Source organism: Silene latifolia, chromosome 6 (genome assembly GCF_048544455.1).
Source record: "Silene latifolia isolate original U9 population chromosome 6, ASM4854445v1, whole genome shotgun sequence".
NCBI lineage: Eukaryota > Viridiplantae > Streptophyta > Magnoliopsida > Caryophyllales > Caryophyllaceae > Silene > Silene latifolia.
The window spans coordinates 131678689-131700104 of NC_133531.1; the positions used below are offsets into that span (position 1 = coordinate 131678689).

Sequence of the window (21416 nt, forward strand, 5' to 3'; positions counted from 1 at the left end):
CGGGTCCCTAGTCTCACTAATACTAACTTTCGTTCTCGATTAATGAAACTCAAAATCTAAATTAACTTATCTCTCGATCTTATTAATTTAGTCGTCTTAATTAGGTAGTCTATCTCCCTTCCCTATCTTTCGATCTTATCGGGTCGGTCAATTCCTAAGCATTCATCTAGTCGCGTGCACTCGATTCATCAAATATAGCAATTAAATTAATTAAGTCGAAGTAATCTAACATGGCTCCAGTCGATCGACCAACTAACCCAGTCGATCGACCAGAGCCCGAAACAGTTCACCTGAAATTAAGCCGTCTAACCTACAGATCCTCTACATTTTAGCACAGGGTATTTAGCTACTCATACTCGTGATGAAAATAACAATAAAATTAACTAATAAAGCATACGAATTCATAATTAAATTAACTAAACAAATGAATAACATAAAACGATAATATGGCTTTGGGAATTCTAAACTAGCAATTCTAATCTACGAATGAATAAAGATAAAACTGAAATTAAAGAACGTAAATTACCAGTAGAAAGCAAAAAGAATAATCCGAAAGCAACAATGAAAATAAATTGTATTGAATAATTATGAACCCTAATTATTTTTATGCTTAAAATCTGAATGAATCCCTCCAAAACTGAATGAATTCCAGAATAGAAAAGGGTTACGTTATATAAGAATATTCCGTAACTCTTATTCCTAAACCTAAAATACCACGGTTTGGTCGATCGACCATAGGCAACGGTCGATCGACTGAGATGCGCTAAACAATAGCTTCTGGAAATCGCGCTCTGGTCGATCGACCATAGGCACTAGTCGATCGACCACTGTAGCTAGTAGTCCCCTTCTAAATTCTTCATAAACTTGTCTTTCAGGCCTCGAAATGCGCACCAAGCTCGTTTCTTGAGTAAATACTTCACGTCAAATGCAATGCAAGGTACTTAGGGACAGATTCGGCTCGATTTCCGCTGGATTCTTCACATTTCTGAAATATTATACAAAAACACGAAAGTAGACGGAAATAGGGAGAATAGTAGCATAAACTACATATATGAGCTCTGAAATGCGTGTAAAATGGGGTGTAAAACATCATATTTAAGACACGCATCACATATGACTACAAAACTTAGGATAGAACAAATCATGATTGCATTTTTGTGAAACAGACAACACACCTCGAAGACCCGCAACGTGGCTCGCGCCTCTTTTAGTAGCCCAGGTGGCAACGTCGCTCAAAACTCACACAACCACTCATTTCCCTATAAATACCCCTCAAATGCCCCCCATTTGAGACAGACGCGAGTGTCTGCCCCCTCTTTTCTCCCTTAAAATTCTCGACTTGGCTTCTTAAGTCACAATTCGACGCGTATTTACGACCTACCGATCGAAATACAAGCCTGACACATTGTTTGGTACCGTCATCGTGCATTAAATCACTTGACCGACCACTTCGACCACTACACCGTCACTAAACTTAAAACACTCTTTTTACTTACCAAAACGGTTTTAAACCGAGTCTTTTCCGACCAAACGAGTTGTTACACTTACGTCGGTCACTCGCCATAACCAAACATGTAAGTATGAGGGTGTAAAAAACCTTCTTTTATCATGTTTTCATTTGTTTCATGACTTTAACATGCTAAAACATGCATAACATGAACCAAAACATGGGATAAACGAGCCAAAACTGATTTTTGGCCTAAGACAGAAGCCCCTTGGTTCGCCGGCTTGCCCGCGCCTAAATGGGGTGTCCAGGTCAGTGATCAACCGTGTTTGTTCTCATCTTTCCCCTTTAATTCATTTTCATATTTGTAATCGGTTTTTACCATTACAAATATTTTCAAACCCTTTTTATTTCATTTGTTTTAACCAAAAAACATTTTTTACCCTTGGTTAACGACATTTAAAAGGTATTTAAAACCTTTTGTTTCATTTCTTTACATTTTTGGGAGGTATTTTAAAGCCTTTTATTTCATTTCTTTACATTTTTCAAAATAAACATATTAGTCACCAACACAAAGTCATCCTTGTTTCTACATACCATGCCGGATTTTAACCCGGGTACGATGATGAGTATCGACTAATTATATTCAAATGAACTTAAAACATTTAGTTCATAATTATTTTCAAAATATTCATGTCAAGCTTGTCAAGTTGAACCCGACACCGAATATTATCAAAATAATGATGTTTATTCGAGTCTGGTTCTTCAAATCAACAAACGCGGTCTAAACGACCCTTTCAAACCAAATCGGGTTCAAACACCCATTTTTCAATATGTTTCATAACGTTTTCAAAAGATTAGAACACGGTATATAACCGTAGGCTGACCCACGCCTCAAGCAGGCTTTTTCTTTCTCATTTTCAGAACCAGGGGAGGCCCCTTTACACCGCCGGCTGGCTCGTGCCTCATGTAGCCGTCTGTAGTGGGGCCATTCCCTTTCAAAGATTAGTCTAGGACGATCCCGACTCCGGTTAGCCTGGATATAGGACGGATCAGATGACTATTTGTTTATTCGAAATCGTATTTACAAGACGCTTTACTAAGACGAATGGATCATGTTATGCACCCTAAACCTAATACGGTAAATGGATGTTTTATTTCCGTCTTGCATGCAAATCAACCATTAATCCAACTCGACATCTTATACTTGATACTTGGATTAAATCAACCGACTTAGAAAGCCCTTACATGTTAGGTTTAAATTATTGGATGCGCATTCATGCATTTAAACCGTTTTATCAACTTTTGCATTCAACCAACCAAGATCGATCAGTAGAGGCCGCTACCGCCGGCGGGATTGGGCGTCTGATTAAAGGGCTTCCCAATACATACCTTCACCTCTTACTCAAAAACTTTGGATAGTGGACGACCTTATCTAGGGCGTACGAGAGTCATTCTAGAGATAGGATGCTAAAGAGAGACGATTTCCTTATCTTTAGTACCTATGTCAAACGCTGATTTGTGCTTCGATTTGACCGAGGTATAAAGTGGAATTCGAATGGGTTCCAAGCATTCCACAAATGTTTGGTGGCGACTCCGAACATCTCTAATCGTTTCGAGACCCTTACCGAGAGGAAACCGACCGAGGTAAAACGATCCGGTCGAAAGCATTTTTACGCCGCCGAGCGTGGCTTTCAAAAGACCGCTGCATGTTCACAGATTGGCCTGGCGTGCAGGTGGCCCGCGACTACGGACCGGTAGGTGGCCCCAAATCCACAGACCGAGACGTGGCCCATGTCCACAGATTCCTGTCAAAACAATAAGCAAAGGAATCATCAATAATAGGAGAAAGAGCATGAAGCATATAACAAGAAGCTACTGAATAGGGACGCTTTATAGTGTTATAAAGAACATATTTAACAGTATCATCCCCCACTCTTAGTGTCAAACTACCATCAATAACATTTATGAGTGCTACTCCAGTGTGGAGGAATGCTCTACCTAGAATAATAGGGACATGAGAGTCCTTAGCCATATCCATAACGATAAAGTCAACTGGAATGAAATACTTCCCTACTCTAACTGGCACATCCTTTAAGACACCCATAGGTTTGTTTAAACATCTATCAGCTATTTGCAAGGTCATATTAGTGATACGTAATTGACCCATATTTGACTTTTTACATATTGAATATGGGATGACACTAACACTAGCCTCTAAATCGCAAAGGGCTTTATCAATAGCTACACTACCAATATGACAAGGAATATAAGAACTCTCTGGATCCATAAGCTTTGGTGGTGAGTTAGCTTTTAATGCGGCCGCGCACTCTTAAGTGAATGTCATCGTCTCAACTTCATCAAAAGACTGCTTCTTTGATAAGATCTCTTTCAAAAACTTTTCATACGCCGACACTTGAGTTACCAATTCAGTAAATCATACTGTCACTTGAAGATTCTTTATTACCTCCAGGAACCTCCCAAATTGTCGTTCAAGTTAAGATTTCTACAATCGTAGAGGAAAAGGTAGTTGAATTTTGATTGGATCGGATTCTCTTGATTTAATAGACCGTTTCGAAATATTATTGTCAGTTACAGAGTGTCCTTGATAAAGTCCAGTGGTCACTTGATCGAGGATCCTATTTTTTTCCAATGTCGTAGCCGAAACACGTGAAAAATCACCATCAGGGGGGTGCCTCGATCGAGCCCATGGTGTACTCGATCGAACAGCTTGGTTCCTCGATCAAGCCTAGTTGGGCTCGATCTAGGATCCTCTGCAGTTCTCGCTTTTTCAATTTTTTGCTTATCCTGTGTTTTATATTTGCTTAATTCTTTCTCGTCATCACTCAATTCTAAGTTACTCAATCCCTTAGGATGCATGTAAGAAGCCTCATCTTCATCAATGAGCACGCCCGGACTTTGATAGGTAGTACCGCACCTCAAAGAAATCGCATTAACTTGCTCATGTGCCTGTTTACCTTGAGGAGGAAGATTGTCGGACTATTTTGAAGGATTTTGAGCCGCCATTTGAGCAACTTGAGTATCCAACATCTTATTATAGCCATGAGTTCGGAGATCTGAGCCATTTTCTTTTGTTGAATCATTAAACTTTGTTGCAAATGAGTTTTCATCTCGGCCATCTCATTACTTGACGCTTGAGGAGGAGGTTGCATATGTTGAAAACCTCCTTGATTTTGCCGAACAAAGTTTCCTTGTGGTTGATTACCACAATTTGAAGGAATAATATAAGCACTTTGTTGTGGAGCTTGAGCATAAGCATTCTGACTCTTTTCAGGGAAGAAGTTAACATATGGAGTACCTTGCTTGAAAGATTGGAAAACATGAACTTGTTCAATGGTACTCATACACTTAGCCGCAGTGTGGACATCTATCCCACATCTATCACATAACACCTATTATTGAACCATGTGAACCATCTCTTCCTTACCCAAAGACTGAGATATCCTTAATTCTATTATTTGAGTCGTTAAGGCCTCTAGCTGTGCCACAATAGCGTTATCTGAACCACTTCCTCTCTTACTTCCTCTGGGTTACCTTACTCAGCTGTGTGAGTAGCTATCTGATCAATCAACTTCCATGCATTACCGTCATTAGTATTATCCTGGAATCTTCTATTGGGAGCTGAATCAAGCAAGGCTCTATGATCATCATACAACCCGTTGTAAAATTGGTTGCAAAGGAACCAAATTTGGAAGCCATGATGAGGAACGGATCAAACTAGCCTCTTGAAACGAACCCATGCTTCATTAATAACCTTAGTAGGACCTTGCTTAAAACATGTAATTTGGCTTCTAAGAGCATTAGTCTTATATGGTGGAAAATACCTCTTGTAGAATGCAAGAGCTAATGAAGTCCAGTTAGTGATCGAATCGGTCTCCATATCCAAGTCACGAAGCCACTCAGCTGCATCATCTCTTAAAGAGAAATGAAATAAAGTTTGTTTGACTTGATCTTGAGTCACCTCAGCTGTCAAAGGAATAGAACAGCAATATGTAACAAATTTCTCCATGTGCTTGGCGGGGTCTTCTCCAACTTTTCCTCCAAATAAATTCCTCTCTACTAGGCTTATATATGATGGTTTGATCTCAAAAGTCCCCTTATCAGTGGTAGGGAGCTTAAAACCTTTAGGAATAGAATCAACTGTGGATTCGGAATGACATGCTATGGTCGGCATCTTTGATGTTGTAGAAACCATGGGTGCAGAAATAAGTGTGTCCTCTTTAAAGGACGAATCTTCTGCAAACGTATACCGCTCGTAGTCAAGTGTACTCAAGTCTTCCACCTGACTTACTTCTCTTTGAAATTTTCGTCTCTGCCGAAAAGTCTTCTCTGGCTCGGGATCAAAAGGTATAATCTCTAACCTGTTAGACCTGGGCATACATGAAAACAACAAGAAAAGATCAAACTGTCTCAAGAAACCGATACTCTCATAGACAAAAGACAAAAATAAACAAACAAGAAAATTGTTGCCCTCCCGAGCAACGGCGCCAAATTTGATAAGGTTATTTTCAGTCGTTGGCCTATCAAAATAAATCCTAAATTACTACTAACTGGTAGCTAGTGGCAAGAAAGTGTCGAATCCATAGGGAGGCGAGGTAATTAATCTAGTTTGTTTATATTTAAGTTCGTCTTAAAGGTAACAATTTATGGGGATTTTGATTGGTTTGATTTCGAACAGCTAATTGCAAAGTAAATAAAGGATGAATAACAATAATATTAAAGAGTCTAGGGATCAGGTTCACTAGGTAGTCATCCAAGGGTAAGGTTTAATTCATTAATTAAGCAAATTATATTGTTGAAAGTCATATGATCTGTCGATTCTAATATGTCTCTTTGGATCTAAACTTAACATGTGATTGCTATTATTAAGTAGGTCTAATTCAATTATCTTGGGCTATACCAGTCTTAACCCAGTAGGTGAAAATCCTAGTTTATACGAGAATAATTAATCAATTCTGATAAGTAATGAATTAGAAGTAGAACAATAATTGAACAACAATAGAAAGCAATTTAACAATAGTTTCATTAATAACCATTTTTCTAACAACCTAGATCCTCTTTCACCATAGATAATAGATTTAGCTACTCGTGATAAAGGAAATAACAACAATAAGAATAATAAAAAACATGATGAACAATAGAAGATGAATAACAATTCAATAATACTAATAATTGAGGAAAGATTAAAGAGTACCATAAATAAAGGCAATAGATCCGAAGCGAATAATAAACAAACAAAACTAAGAGTATTCTAAGAGAGTTTTACAGAAGTTGTACGAAACTACGGAAAAAATAAGGTGTCCAAAAGGCCTTTTAACTTAGGGTAGAATTTAAATATTTATAGTAAAACATAACCGACTTAAGAAAAATTGCAGAAATTATGGAATTAAGTGGATCCTCAATCGAGCTTGGTCTTACTCGATTGAGTCACCAACTTCCTCGATCGAGCCCAGCTCCAGTGGATCGAGGATCCCTTTTCAGCTCCTTCCTTCGTGTTGTCTTCTTAACTTCTCTTCCATCATTCTTATGGATTCCCGTGCCATGCTTCGTGTATTCCTTCATGCCCACTCCGCGATGCCCATTTCGTTCCTTTGTTCCTCAAATGCATCAATCCGGTATTAAACATCAAATAGCAGAAGTATCGACATTCTAACATAAAAGACATGTAATTAATATAAACTAGCACAAAAACCGTATCAAAAGTAATTAAGGGGGGACATAAATATGCATATAATTATGACTCATCACATGTTATTGAATAATATGGTTTTACACTAAGTGTTGAGGAACCTTGTTTATAAATGAAGTTTAGTGGGAGTAAAGTTGTTTTCCTTATCTTATATGTGGATGACATATTGCTCATCAGGAATGATGTACCAACGTTCACTTCTATTAAGGAGTGGCTAGGGAATCATTTCAAGATGTAGGACTTGGGAGAGGTACAATGCATTTTGGGTATCCGGATCTATAGGGATAGGTCCAAGAGGATACTAGCATTGAGTCAAGAAGTTCATGTTGATAAGATTCTTGATCGATTTAATATGAAGGACTCCAAGAGAGGCCTTCTTCTTATGGGTCAAGGGATCACTTTGAGCAAGTCACAATCTCCCTCTACACCTCGGTAATTGAACACATGAAGACCATCCCATGTGCTTCCGTTGTTGGGTCTATCATGTATGCTATGATTTGCACTCGTCCCGACGTCGCGTATGCTTTGAGCATGACGAGTCGTTACCAAGCCAAGTCATGTGAGAGTCACTGGATAGTCGTGAAGAACATCGTTAAGTACTTGAGAAGGACTAAGGATTCGTTCTTAGTGTTTGGAGGAGAAACTGAGTTGAGTGTAAGAGGTTACACGGACGCTAGTTTCCAAACCGATCGGGATTATTTGAAATCCCAATACGGCTATCTCTTTATGTGTAATGGAGGAGCTTTTAGTTGGAAGAGTTTCAAGCAAAGCGTCACTAAGGATTCTACAACAGAAACTGAGTACCTAGAAGCGCCTGAAGGTGCAAAGGAAGATTTTTGGATTCGGCAATTCATGGAAGGACTAGGAGTAGTCCCTACTGCCGAAGACCATATCACTCTGTATTGTGATAATAGTGGGGCTATCTTTCAAGCTAAAGAGCCCAAATCTAGTAATAAATCCAGACACATAGAAATGAAATATCATGTAATAAGAGATTACGTGGAAAGGAAGGAAATTGACATTTGTAAGGTTGGGACAGACGATAATATTGTTGATCCTTTAACGAAGCCTTTATCGAAGGCTAAGCATGATGGTCATGTCATCGCATTGGGATTGAGACGATTACCAGAATTTCTTTAGAATATGGATATGTAATAATTGGATATAGTATCAATTTTATATATATGATAATCACACTCATTATTTAAGTTTTCATTTATGAATTCTTTATTTTAATATGATTAAATTTCAATACTCTATTTATATGAATAGGCTATATGACAACATGAACCCTATTCAAGTGAAAAAGATGAACTTTGTATTTTTTCCCTAGTCACTTAATGAGGTGACGTCTCAGAGTGACTAGATTGTAAGTCGGCCGATGGTTGGTTCTATACCATGAGGTCATAGAGATGACTGGTCGATTACATAGGCAGACTGTATGACACTTTGTTGGACAGGGACCATTTATAGAGTCCCTTAGTTCTATTAAAGACGCATGATCGTGGCTGGGACTTCTATGATATTTCTATGAGTCAATTCTTTTGACTGGAGACTATTATCTGAGTCAGTGCAGTTTTCGAGTGACCTTGGTTTTAGTCCTAAGTCGTGCCGTGAAAGGAGGCCCAAGGGCATGTACTGGGCCATGGTGATCTGTATTGAGCGAAGATAGATAGGGCATACATGAATTGTTCACCCACGTTGGGTTTCAATATCTTAGGGCCACTCAAGGAGTTGTGACTGGAAATGCGTGGCCACGCTCGGAAGTAATCTATGGTAGATTTTTCCGGTCTTGCAGTCACACTCCCGATCAATAAAACCACTCACAATATGTTCATGTGCAAGTGCGACCTGAAAGACACCTTGCATTGAGTGGGAGATTAAAACGGATAAGAGAATTGGTAACGCACGCCATGTATCGGACAAGTGGGAAATTGTTGGAGTTAGTGTCCTCCACAATAGTACGTGTTTTGTCCATATTTTACGCAAGGCTGGAAATATGACCAGGGTAGAATAGTATGGGGGTTAACTAGTATTATCCTATTTCGCTATTATCGTGATCATACCTAGGCAGGGTCGATGATAATAAAAGCAATGCAAATAAACTAAATAATAAGACAAAGTAATTTGTACGTGGAAAACCCTTTAATGGGAAAAAACCACGGGCACCAAGCCAGGAAAGGATTTTACTATGTAATTGGGAGAATATAAGTATGCTAATAGATCTATGTATGTAATATTTCTCTAAGTGTTGTGTGGCTTGTAATCTTGTAGAGAGTGTGTTGTATATGTTGAAGTATATCTCGTCCTGTGATGATGATCTCCAAAGTGTTTCCCAAATGTTCCTTATATAAGTTCTAGCTGAACGGCTGCCAAATCTTTGTACTTAATGCTGAATATTCGTCCTTCATTGTTGTATTTATTGTGCATTAATGCCTATTAATGCTCCTTCTTTATGATCAAATCTTCCTCTTAATGACCATATTTATGTTGTAGAAATCTTATATATAATTATCCATGACTTGGTCAAATGTTGACCTTACACTTGACCGTTGTCCTCTCCGGCCTGGTGCCTGTCTCTTGATACCCTGATAGCCTAACACCCTGATGGCCTGACGCCCTGACACCCTGATGGCTTGACGTCCTGACACCCTGATTGTTAGGCCAGGGTTGAACTTGATCCTGAAGATGATGCGGGAGTCTAGGCTCATCGACTGGTGCTAAACTTGGTCTACCCTGACGGACCTGCCCTGAACGTCAGGCCAAGGTAGAATTATATCCTGTCAGTAGTGCGAAATTCCAGGCCCAACAATTGCCCCTTATCTCCTTATTATCGCTGGGTTAGGCCAGTAGTGAGGAGATAACCTTCTCTTTTCATCTTTGGATAACTTCTCTAGGATGATTCAGCGTGCTTTATCATTAAGAAAACGGCTAGTTACAGTAAATCCCAATCATTACCGTCTATAAATAATTTCTTCAATTCATGCTTTATTATCCATCAAAACTTGATCAATTCCTCTATAATTATCCCAATCTTTCTTCGATCTTTATCTTCAACCTTCGTCTATTTTCCCAGAAATTTCCAGAAAATCTGACTATGGTTGTAAAAAGAAATTCAACCAGGGTTGTTGTTGCTCTTGTCACACCTTTCGTCCCAAACTCTGAAAATATTTCAGAAAATAAGCCTGAATCTTCTGGAAGTCAACCCATCACTTTTGGAGATGCATCCCCTGCTCTAGCTGTTGATAAGGTCACCATCTTCTACAAAAATTTGAGTTTAAGTCGATGAAGGCTCTTGACCAACAACACTCTTTACCCAATCGTCTCAAACCTGAGTTTGAGAAAATTTTGAAGGATGAACGGATCATTCCTGCTTATTCTGACGTATGGATTCCTGAAAATTCTCCCATTTGGGTGGACTGGTTATATGTATCAGGGCCAACTTGGTTGGGCCTGACCTGGCGTATCTCAATTATGATGCATGCGTTGGTGGTAAGTACCCTTCAACTTTTGTTTGTCCTGCACAAATTTTGTTAGTACAAAGGAAAGCAGGAAATATTTAACAGGATGTACCCTTTGTAGTGGATGATTCGGTGAGCAATATTAAGTATCCTTCTGCGAGGGTAACTACTTTCCTGGCAATTCCTCTTGTGGAGAGGTCGTGGCCATTCTGCTGCAGGGTGGAATGCTTTCTTCGTTGTTTTCAAGCCGGGGGTTTCTCAAGGTTCCTAAGCATGTTAAGGCTGCTTGGGTTTCAACTTCTGGCAGTAAGGTTTTCTTTTCTCAGAATTGTCAATTTCGGCATAGAGGACTTGAATGCTAGGCTTGCAAAAGTCAAGCAGGAAAGTTCACAGGTGGTTGGCCTGTCTTCAATACTAGAGCTGATCTTGATAAGCTAATTGATTTGACTGATGCCCCTGTCATTCCTACTCGGTATATTCAGTATGTTACCTTGTGCGTATGATTCAGTCATGTAGCCTACGTACAGTTGACCTGGCTTGTCTTTGCCCCACCATATGAATAAGTAATGTTTGCTTTTTCATCAAGTGTATTCGCGGAGTATGTGAGTCAATGTTCATTGTTGCGACAAGGCAGGGTAAGACAAGGATTATATTGGAAAAGTATCCTGAGTCGATGAAGGATAGTATGTTTCTTGAGAAAGGAGAATTATGGCGCTCGGCCAGGTGAGGTATAATTTCTGATCGGTGTTAGTATCTAGCCCTGATAAGAGGGATGTCATTCGCAGCAATGTCAAACAGTGGTATTTTATCCAACAAGGAGAATGTCCTTGATAGAATCATTAATCATTTTGTACATTTGCCCCGGGGGAATGTCCTTGTAAAGACAATTTTATATTTTGTTGGTCCTAGTCATGGAGGTTATCCCTGATAGGATGGATATACATTTTGCTACGAGGGTTTTATTGATGATCTAAAGATCGTCTTTCAGGCTTGCTTTGTTTAATCTGGTCATTCTTTTTAAACCTGTTAGCCTGTTAAACCTGTTTTCTTCAAACTTGTTAACCTGTTTTATTCAAACCTGTGAATTTTGTTTTTCCAATTCTAAGGACCTGTCAAAATCTTTACTTTGTTAACCTGTAAGACATTTTTGATCTTGTCATGTTATTTAAACTGTCGTGAGTAATTCAACCAAGTATGGTTTTAGCCATGTTGGTTGAAGGGGTGGGAAAACCGGCCTGTCAGGAGGGCTTATGTCCCCTGCCTAGCTGGAGGGCTTGGTATTCGGCCTGTCAGGAGGGCATTTAGACTAAGTGGTTGGGAGAGAACACCCTTGCACCTGCCTTGCTGCGTCCAGCCGGTTGTAATCCGTGGCAGTAAACCTAGTCAGGTCAGGCTTTATTTCATGCCTGATTGGTCCTGACATTTACTGTATCTGGTGGTGGTTACCAACTCGTCAGGCACAGTTAAGTGCAAAGTTTTGTTTTCATATTTTTGATATACAATAGAGTAGCCCTCAATCCTGAATATTTATGCATATAAACATTTATCATGTATAATTGTTCAGGATTCAAGTAAAACAAATTTGGTTAGAACATCTAGCATGTGAAATGCAAACACATAGGCAGGAAAAGAATGCATATTCTCACGTAACATGTTTCAGAAAAGGCACGGCATAGCACACATTCAGATGAGTAAGTTTGGAATTTTTACCTAGGACATGCAGGGCAGAAATAACCACAAGTATGATTGTGCTTTTAGGTGGATGACATTCCAAGATATTAGAATCATGTTTCCTTGCAGTGTTTGTAGCATGTAAGATTCTTCAATCTGTTAGGGTCAGGCTAATATTTGCTTCAAAAATATTCAAACCATATCTACATGGATTTTAGCAGGGATGACTTATTCACAACACTAAACCAATGAATAAGGAGTTTGGCCAGACTGGCAATTTTTTTGTTTTGACGACCACCTTTTCATTTAATTCAGCTTGACCATTTGCTTTAGGTTAGCCATGCCCCTACTTCACAAATGGCTAGGGTGTAGAGATTGGATGTAATAACTTAGACGGTTGATGAATAGTTGGAGCATGCTTGTGGCAGGCTTCACATTTCATGTTGTAGTCCAGGCAGTCATCCCTCAGGTTTGACCAATATAGCCAGTCTTGAGAACTTTGCTTTGCTTCATATGGTATGAGAAATCTCAAGTATGATCTGACCTGAAATCTTTTAAACAAATTATCATTGATGATAAAATAGGTAGAAGCTATAATTCTAAATGCTCTTAGCCATATGCCTTCCCTAGGGTAATATATCTCGCAGGAACCAATCATAATAAGGCTTAGTCTATGAATCATTGTCAGTATTGTGGGTTCACTGTCGAGCTTGCTAATGGCATGTTCAAGTAAATGCGAGAATAGATACCTTTTAAAAATTACAGGGATGAAGTCCGAATCGGGGCTAGCAAGGCATCACCGATTATTCGGTCTCTAGGTATTTGTTCAATGTCAAATAAAGCAAATTTAGCGGTAAGGTTTTTTGCATATTCTAAATACGAAATCATTTTTGCATCCTTAGCCGTATAAATTCCCTTTATTTGATTTACAATTAACAGTGACTCAGTTTTACCTTTAAGTTTTGAACACCGAGGTTTAGAGATACCTTGAGTCCTACTATGAAGGCTTCATACTCAGCCTTATCATTGGTGGCTTTGAATTCACAGCTTACAGCCTAAGCTATCATGTCTTCCTGTGGCGATTTAAGCACTAATCCTAACCCTGTCCCCCTGGCATTTGATGCCCCATATATGAACAAGGTCCATTCTTGGTCTGAGGTCTTATCTTCTAATTGGTTAACTGCCTTGGCCAGGTCTAATTTCAGGTTAGGGCTGAAATCAGCCACAAAGTCTGCTAAGGCCTGTGATTTGATTGATGTCCTGGGTTCAAAAGTGATATCATAGGTGCTAAGCCGGATTGACCATTTGGCCACCCTGCTTGACAGTTCAGGTTTTCGCAGGATAACTTTTATGGGTAGGTTAGTCTTAACTAATATAGTGTGAGACTCAAAATAAAGGCGCAACTTGGTTTACGATATAATTAAAGCTAAAACATATTTTTCAAGTAAATCATACCTCATTTCAGTATCTAGTAGATTTTTACTTACATGGTAGACAGGGTGTTGCTAACCATCCTGTACTTTAACTAGGTGATGCGTGTCATTTATATGATGTTTTACACCCCATTTTACACGCATTTCAGGGCTCATTTGTGTAGTTTATGCTACTATTTGCCCCATTTCGTCTACTTTCGTATTTTTATGTAATATTGCAGATTTATGCGGAAATGGGTGGATATTGAGCTAAATCCGTCCCCCAGTACCTTGCATTGCATTTGACATGGAGAAGAGACTCGAGAAATGAACTTGGTGCGCGTTTCGAAGCCTAAAAGACAACTTTATGAAGAATTAGAAGCAGACTACCAGCTACATCAGTCGATCGACTGCCCCATATGGTCGATCGACCGATGCACGATCCCCAGAAGCTACTGTTCAGCATAATTCAGTCGATCGGCCGGTCACTATGGTTGATCGACCAAGCCGCTAGTTCTGACGTGAATATAAAGATCGAGAAGTTAGAAGCCCATGATATGTTAGGTTTTGGAATAAGAACTACGTTGTATTCCTATATAACGTAGCTTTAGCATTCAGAATAATGATTCGGTTTTTATCAAGCTTTAGTCTAGTTTTATCATCAGTAATTTAGGGTTTTAAAGATTATTTCATATCCAATTCAATTTACTTTTGCATTCGGTTTTTGGATCTTCGTCCTGCAATCCCTCTACACGGTATTCATCTGTTTTAATATTCAGTTTGATTGCTTTCATTCGTAGTATAGAATTGCTAGATTAGTTTCCCGAAGCCAAAATTATCGTTTTATGTCATTTGTTTATTTGATTATTTCGAGCATGAATTCAGTAGTTTTATTCTTTAATCTTGTTGTTGTTTTCATCATAGTCATGAGTAGCTAAATATCCTGTGCTAGGATGTAGGGAATCCGTAGGAGTAGGCGGCATTAGAAAAGTGACCTTAATCGCGCCATGGTCGATCGACTGGGCTCCCTGGTCGATCGACTGGCCACGCTGAGATTACCTTCGTTTTAATTAATTAAATTGCTATGTTTGACGAATCGAGTGCACGCGACTAGTTGAATGCCTAGGAATTGACCGACCCAATAAAGATCGAAAGATAGGGAAGGGAGATAGCCTACCTAATTAAGACGACTAATTTAATAAGATCGAGAGATGAGTTAATTTAGCCTTTTTAGTCACTTTTCAGGACGAAAGTTAGTATTAGTGATATTAGGGACCTGTAGCGAGATCGAAAGATGCTACCTGTGAGAGTGGACCGAGAGGATCTCTTAATTTCCCGTCTCACGTGTTTGTTTTAGACTTACTTAGTATTCTGCCCCCGAAACTATAGTGAATCGACCATCCTTGCACCCTTTTAATATCTGTTTTCGTCCGTTTATTTAGTTTACTTTTTATTTATTGTCATTAGTTATAGACCAATCCAAATCAAACCCCCACTCAATAGTTACCTTAAGACTTAAATAGACAATTAATAATTGCATCGCCTCCCTGTGGTTCGACCCTGTTACCACTAGCTTCTGTTAGTTTTAATAGGTATTATAAATTTTATCTTTGGTGCACACAACGACGGGCATCACTAGGCACTGACAGTATTATCAATGAGAGAGGGATAAACCGGCGGGGGTTTTCCTTTCCTTGGCTTGGCCAGTAAAAATGGAGACGATGATAAATATAGCTTCTAATCCTCGGAAATGTTGCCTCGTATTCAGGAGTTTATTGACTTCCTCGTAGATGTTTATATTTCTTTCAGGGGGCGGATTTGTGTTGTTTCTGCCGCACAGACTTCAAAGATATATCAATATTGAGCCTATAGGTGATAACATCAGCATATACTCCAATTTTATCAAAATGAGATCAAGCAAAGCCATATATATATATATATATATATATATATATATATATATATATATATATATATATATATATATATATATATATATATATATATATATATGTATATGTATATATTTATCTCTTTTTTTTTTAGAAAATTACTAATTTGGGCCTGAGAATCGGGGAGTGAGATCTTATTAGGACATGCATGTCAGGGTACTCATACCTAATCTATTTCCATGCAGGATGATGCTACACATATGCCCCTAACTGGGTACTGTAATTGCTAGGTAAGGAACTTACCTGACTCGGAAGGCTTTAAGGTTTCAAAATAACAGTCTAGGGCTGATTTTTGTTCAGGTCAGAATCCGCCCTGTCAGTTTTGGATGCCCCTGACAGGTTTTGGTAATTTGGAACTCCAGTATTGCTTGAATCCGTTCAGGGCTGACGGTTATGTCTCCTTTGGTCAGCATGTAACTCATAAACTTACCGCATGTCACATAAGGTTGCACTTGGTAGGACCGAAATATCTTACAAGGATATCACAAGTAGCTTATAAATGATATACATGAATTATAAATCACAACCATGTTAACTAGCAGGCCATGATAGATTATGTCTCCAAACGTTCATGTTATGTAATGTGTGTAACATTTTAATATTAAAAATTCTATTGATCAAAGGTTCTAATATCATATTAGACATGCTTGATATATAATAAGGAAATGTTAATTAGTAATCATGTAAGGATTCATAATAGTAGTATGATAACAGATCTAAGCATATCAGGGTAGGCTAGTCATGACAGGTTAATTCATTCTTCAAAAAGTCAACCAGGTCAGGCTTGGTCGATTTATTTTTTCATGATCAGCCAGGTCATGATAGGCTTGACTGACCCTGGCATATCAAGACTGCCCAAAAACTATCATGTGTAATATGGTCACTACTAAAAAAATATTTAATTCATATCTACCTTGGAATATGTACTATGATGACATATTTATTTAAAAGTTATGTGAAGGATACGACTTACTTGTGCAGTAATAACACTTAAATACCTTTTATGATTTATTTTTGTGTTAGTGCATTTCATACTGTCGGTCAGCATACCCTGTCCTGATTGGATCTTTAAAGCCAGTCAGGCTTAATTAAGCGAGAAACATTATTTTTGATAACTCTTTCTTCATTGACATTGATCACTTTATTCCTTCCTCAGTCTCTTTCCACTAAGGGTGCACCACGCTGAGTGATATAAATCTCCTTGTGTCTAATCTCAGGCTTTGTACAGTCGTTCAGGGTTGAACCGATTGGTCAGACTTGTAATGACGCTGGGGCCTGCCCTGATACTGTCCAGAACTGACTTTGAAGCCTATCACGATCAGGACTGGATTGCCCTGCCATGCTTGAATTTTCAAAGTTCAAGGTTTCATTTCCTAAAAACATCAAATTATTATAATTAGGAAAATTCACCATAGAATAAAAGCAAATACCAAAATTTTAAGATATATTTCTTATACTTTGCAAAACATGTATTAGGTAAAGGAAAAACTTATCTTTGAATTTCTTTGGTGACAAATATGCCCTTGAATTCTCCTTAGGCAACACCAGAGATTGTAACACTTATGATCGTTGGAAGGACTTTTGACTTGTTTTAGTAATTTTTCCCTCGGATCTAGCATTTCTTCGTTCCAAACGAGGGTTGTAAAAAACCATTGTAACAATTTTTCTCAAGGTTCTCAAACTTGTGACAAGAAAATATCTTGTGAACATTTTTGTAGGATTAATAAACTAGTTGCCCCACGGGGAGCGCTAATTGTTTTGTCCATATTTTACGCAAGGCTGAAAATATGACCAGGGTAGAATAGTATGGGGGTTAACTAGTATTATCCTATTTCGCTATTATCGTGATCATACCTAGGCAGGGTCGATGATAATAAAACCAATGCAAATAAAGTAAATAATAAGACAAAGGAATTTGTACGTGGAAAACCCTTGAATGGGAAAAAAACCACGGGCACCAAGCCTGGAGAGGATTTCACTATGTAATTGGGAGAATATAAGTATGCTAATAGATCTATGTATGTAATATTTCTCTAAGTGTTGTGTGGCTTGTAATCTTGTAGAGAGTGTGTTGTATATGTTGAAGTATATCTCGTCCTGTGATGATGATCTCCAAAGTGTTTCCCAAATGTTCCTTATATAAGCTCTAGTTGAACGGCTGCCAAATCTTTGTACTTAATGCTGAATATTCCTCCTTAATTGCTGTCTTTATTGCGCATTAATGCCTATTAATGCTGCTTCTTTATGACCAAATCTTCCTCTTAATGACCATATTTATGTTGTAGAAATCTTATATATAATTATTCATGACTTGGTCAAGTGTAAGGTCAATGTTGACCTTACACTTGACCGTTGTCCTCTCCGGCCTGGTGCCTGTCTCCTAATACCCTGATAGCCTAACACCCTGATGGCCTGACGCCCTGACACCATGATGGCTTGACGTCCTGACACCCTGATTGTTAGGCCAGGGTTGAACTTGATCCTGAAGATGATGCGGGAGTCTAGGCTCATCGACTGGTGCTAAACTTAGACTACCCTGATGGACCTGCCCTGAACGTCAGGCCAGGGTAGAATTCTATCCTGTCAGTAGTACGAAATTCCAGGCCTAAGAGTACGTATACAAATTAAATCTGATTACAGGAATATAATAGGGATACTTATATTTATGTAATCCATGTCAGTTGATTAACGTAAATAAATAATGGTTGGCTGACTAGAGTTTGACGTTATTGTCGAATGACGGCGGTGATCAACTGATCCCTTTTGGTCACACCTAAAGGAATGATCCCCAATAAATATCTAATTAATTGTATGTGATACAGTTTAATTAGTCCCTTGATAAATTGACTAAAAAGTTGGTCGATTAATTTAGAGAGAACGAGTTACGAACTCGGGCCGATGGAAATTATTATTTAATTATGCGATAATTTAATAATAAATTAATGGAGACGAATTTTATTATTAACAATTAATAAAATTGTACTAACTGACTAATGCGATTAGTGTTGGTACATATTATATGTACAAGTACGTATAATGAGTTTTGTAAGACGGAAATAACTAGGATACGTTTTTATCATATAAGATGATAAAAATGAATGATTTATATACATTTGCGAGACAAATTATAAAATCAAAATGGACTCGTGTTGGTCTATGGGTGCCGTGTAAATTGATAAGAAAGAGGGCATCCTTGACACAATAGTTATTCTCAACCATGCCTCTTATTCTTTTGTTCTTCCTAATTACTTTTTCTCTTATCTATGCTAATTAATTTAATCATGCTCACAACACTCAAGGTTCACTCTTTCTTTCCTCTAGAACACCCCCCCCCCCACACACACACACTAATTGAGTAATTGTTGCTCATTTTTATTCCACAACTTTTGTGTGGAAAATCTCTCCAACCTCTCTCTTAAATATTATTATTAGTAATCCTTATTAATAGTTAGTAACAAAATCTAATATTTATATAATTACTAAAAGGGTGTTAGTAATATTAGTAAGGGTTATATTTGTAGTATCTAGTTAATACTACTTATACTAATTTGTGGCAAGTTCTTGGGTGCAATCTAAAGGAGTTCTTCTACATTGGAGATTTGGATTTCTTGGAGGATCATCCCATTATTGTAAGCTCAAGAACAATAAAGATAGGAAATCTTGTTGTGCCCATATTTTCCGAGGCTACTAATGTAAGGAACATTTTTACTCTCCTCTCTTGGCTAAATATCTAATTCATGCAACATAGATCTTGGTCATCTAAAACAAAATGGTTTTTATATATACATTTTAGATTACTATTATGAATTAAGTAACTTACACCAACAACAATAATTAACGACATCAACAATAACAACCCACAACAACAACAACAACAACAACAACAACAACACGACACTCCTTCACCGCCACAGCCGCCTACAACCACCGTGGTCCCCCTGATCACGGTGGACCCAACCCTCGACCACCATGATGGTGGTGTCGCCACCACGACGCAACAACAGTAAACAACAGCAACAACAACAACAACTCGTGCCTCCCCCTTTTGACGCCTAAATCCGACCAACAAAGCCACCCATTCCACCACCCATGAGCATCACTAAGGCCCCCTCACTACCCACAACAACTTCCACCCAATGCCGTCCCAGCTCAGTCCCATTTTTGTAATACTAAGGTTTTCTATGTCTATGGCTACTCTTTAGAGTGGGGCTTACTCTGTCGAAGAAGTAGCTTTTTACGCAAAACAATAGTCTGCCTGTAGGGTACTCGATCGAGTAAGTCAGGGACTCGATCGAGTAACTCACTTACTCGATCGAGTAAGTGTGTTTTACGGGGTTGTTTTGACGGGTTTTGCTAATAACGCGAGATTAATATAAAAGGTTTCCGTCATTTTCTTTAATCACTTTTTCACCTTTCTAAACCTTTCAAAAGAAAAAGAAGTTACGTAGTTCTCTCTCGTCGCGTTGTTGGCAAATCCCCAAGGCTAGGTTCGTCGGATCAACTCGTTCTTTACGCCGTTGTGATCATCGTGTCAAGGGTAAGTTCCTTGCATATTTTTTATAGCGTTTGGTTGAGTTTCTTTGAAACTCTAATTTGATAATGTTGGGGGTTTGGGGTGTTTTGTGTAGTGTTGGTAGTAATTTAATGTATACATGTTATAGGAGGAGGATTCATAGAGGAGAAATTCTGATTAGCTGCTTGATGTGACTCATATTTGAGCATATTTAGTCCCCGAATTAGCCTCGTTCCTATGTTTTTTAGTGCATAATTGGGTCATTTACTATCTTTAGTTTCCCATTTTGCATATTCTTTGAGGTTTTGATCCCTTGGTAGGAAAGGAGTGCAAACCTTGCATTTTCATGACAAAATGGAGCTAAATTGATCGAATTCAATGATCAAGCATCAAAGAGAAGACGATACTAGAAGGCCTATATAGATAATAAAGTAGATTGGGCAATGATGAAAGGATCCTTGCATCCTCAACAAGATCCCCGAGGATTTTTGAAGAAAGAAGAAAAGAGAAGTGCCTGACCCAGGATCCGAGCGGCTCCCTGCCAATTCGAGCGGCTCCCTGCCCAGCAATCCGAGCGTCCCGATGCCAAAACGCTCGTCTTAAAGCCAACCAATCTGAGCGTCGCTCCCCTGATCCGCTCGGATTCCCTTGCAGAACCCACCGTGCATGCTGCCTAGACGCTCGGGACGAGCGCATTTCCTGGAGACTACCAAAACGGAGAGGAGGACTTCCTCAACTTTTATTAAGGGTCTTAATAGTCATTTAAGCCCTTAGAAACCCTAATCTTTGTACCTAATCTCTAGTATAAATACCCCTTTGTACTACCTAGATTAGCAGGCCATCTTAATCTTATCTCAATCAAGTCTTAATACTCTCTTAATCTTGTAATCAACTCTTAATTTAATCTTAATACAAATCTCATTTCTTAATCTTTCCTTAATTTCTCTATTGTTCATCCTTTATTTTGGGTAATTGAAGATTATTTGGGTTTATTAGGAGATTGACAACCTTCCATCAATCATCAAGTACTTCTATTATTCTTTGCATTATTATTGTGGAATCTCCACAGGTATAATCCTCTTAATCCTTGCTTTAATTATTGTTAATCATTTCCATTCATTCATCATGTTTTACCTTTTTAATTTGATTGACAACCTTGTTGGCATGTTAAACTTGATAATGAGTGAGTAGTCTCTTAGCTAGGGTTAATTGGTAATTAGGGGAAACCAACATTGGGAATGATTAATGCTTAA

General features: G+C 38.5%; 1 non-coding gene across 1 annotated transcript; it reads left to right on the plus strand.

Moving 5' to 3' along the window:
- Positions 1-5157: 5157 nt before the first annotated feature.
- Positions 5158-5264, plus strand: LOC141588958 (small nucleolar RNA R71). The gene has a single exon (XR_012519923.1). It is a non-coding gene; the product is annotated as a small nucleolar RNA R71 (small nucleolar RNA).
- Positions 5265-21416: the final 16152 nt, after the last annotated feature.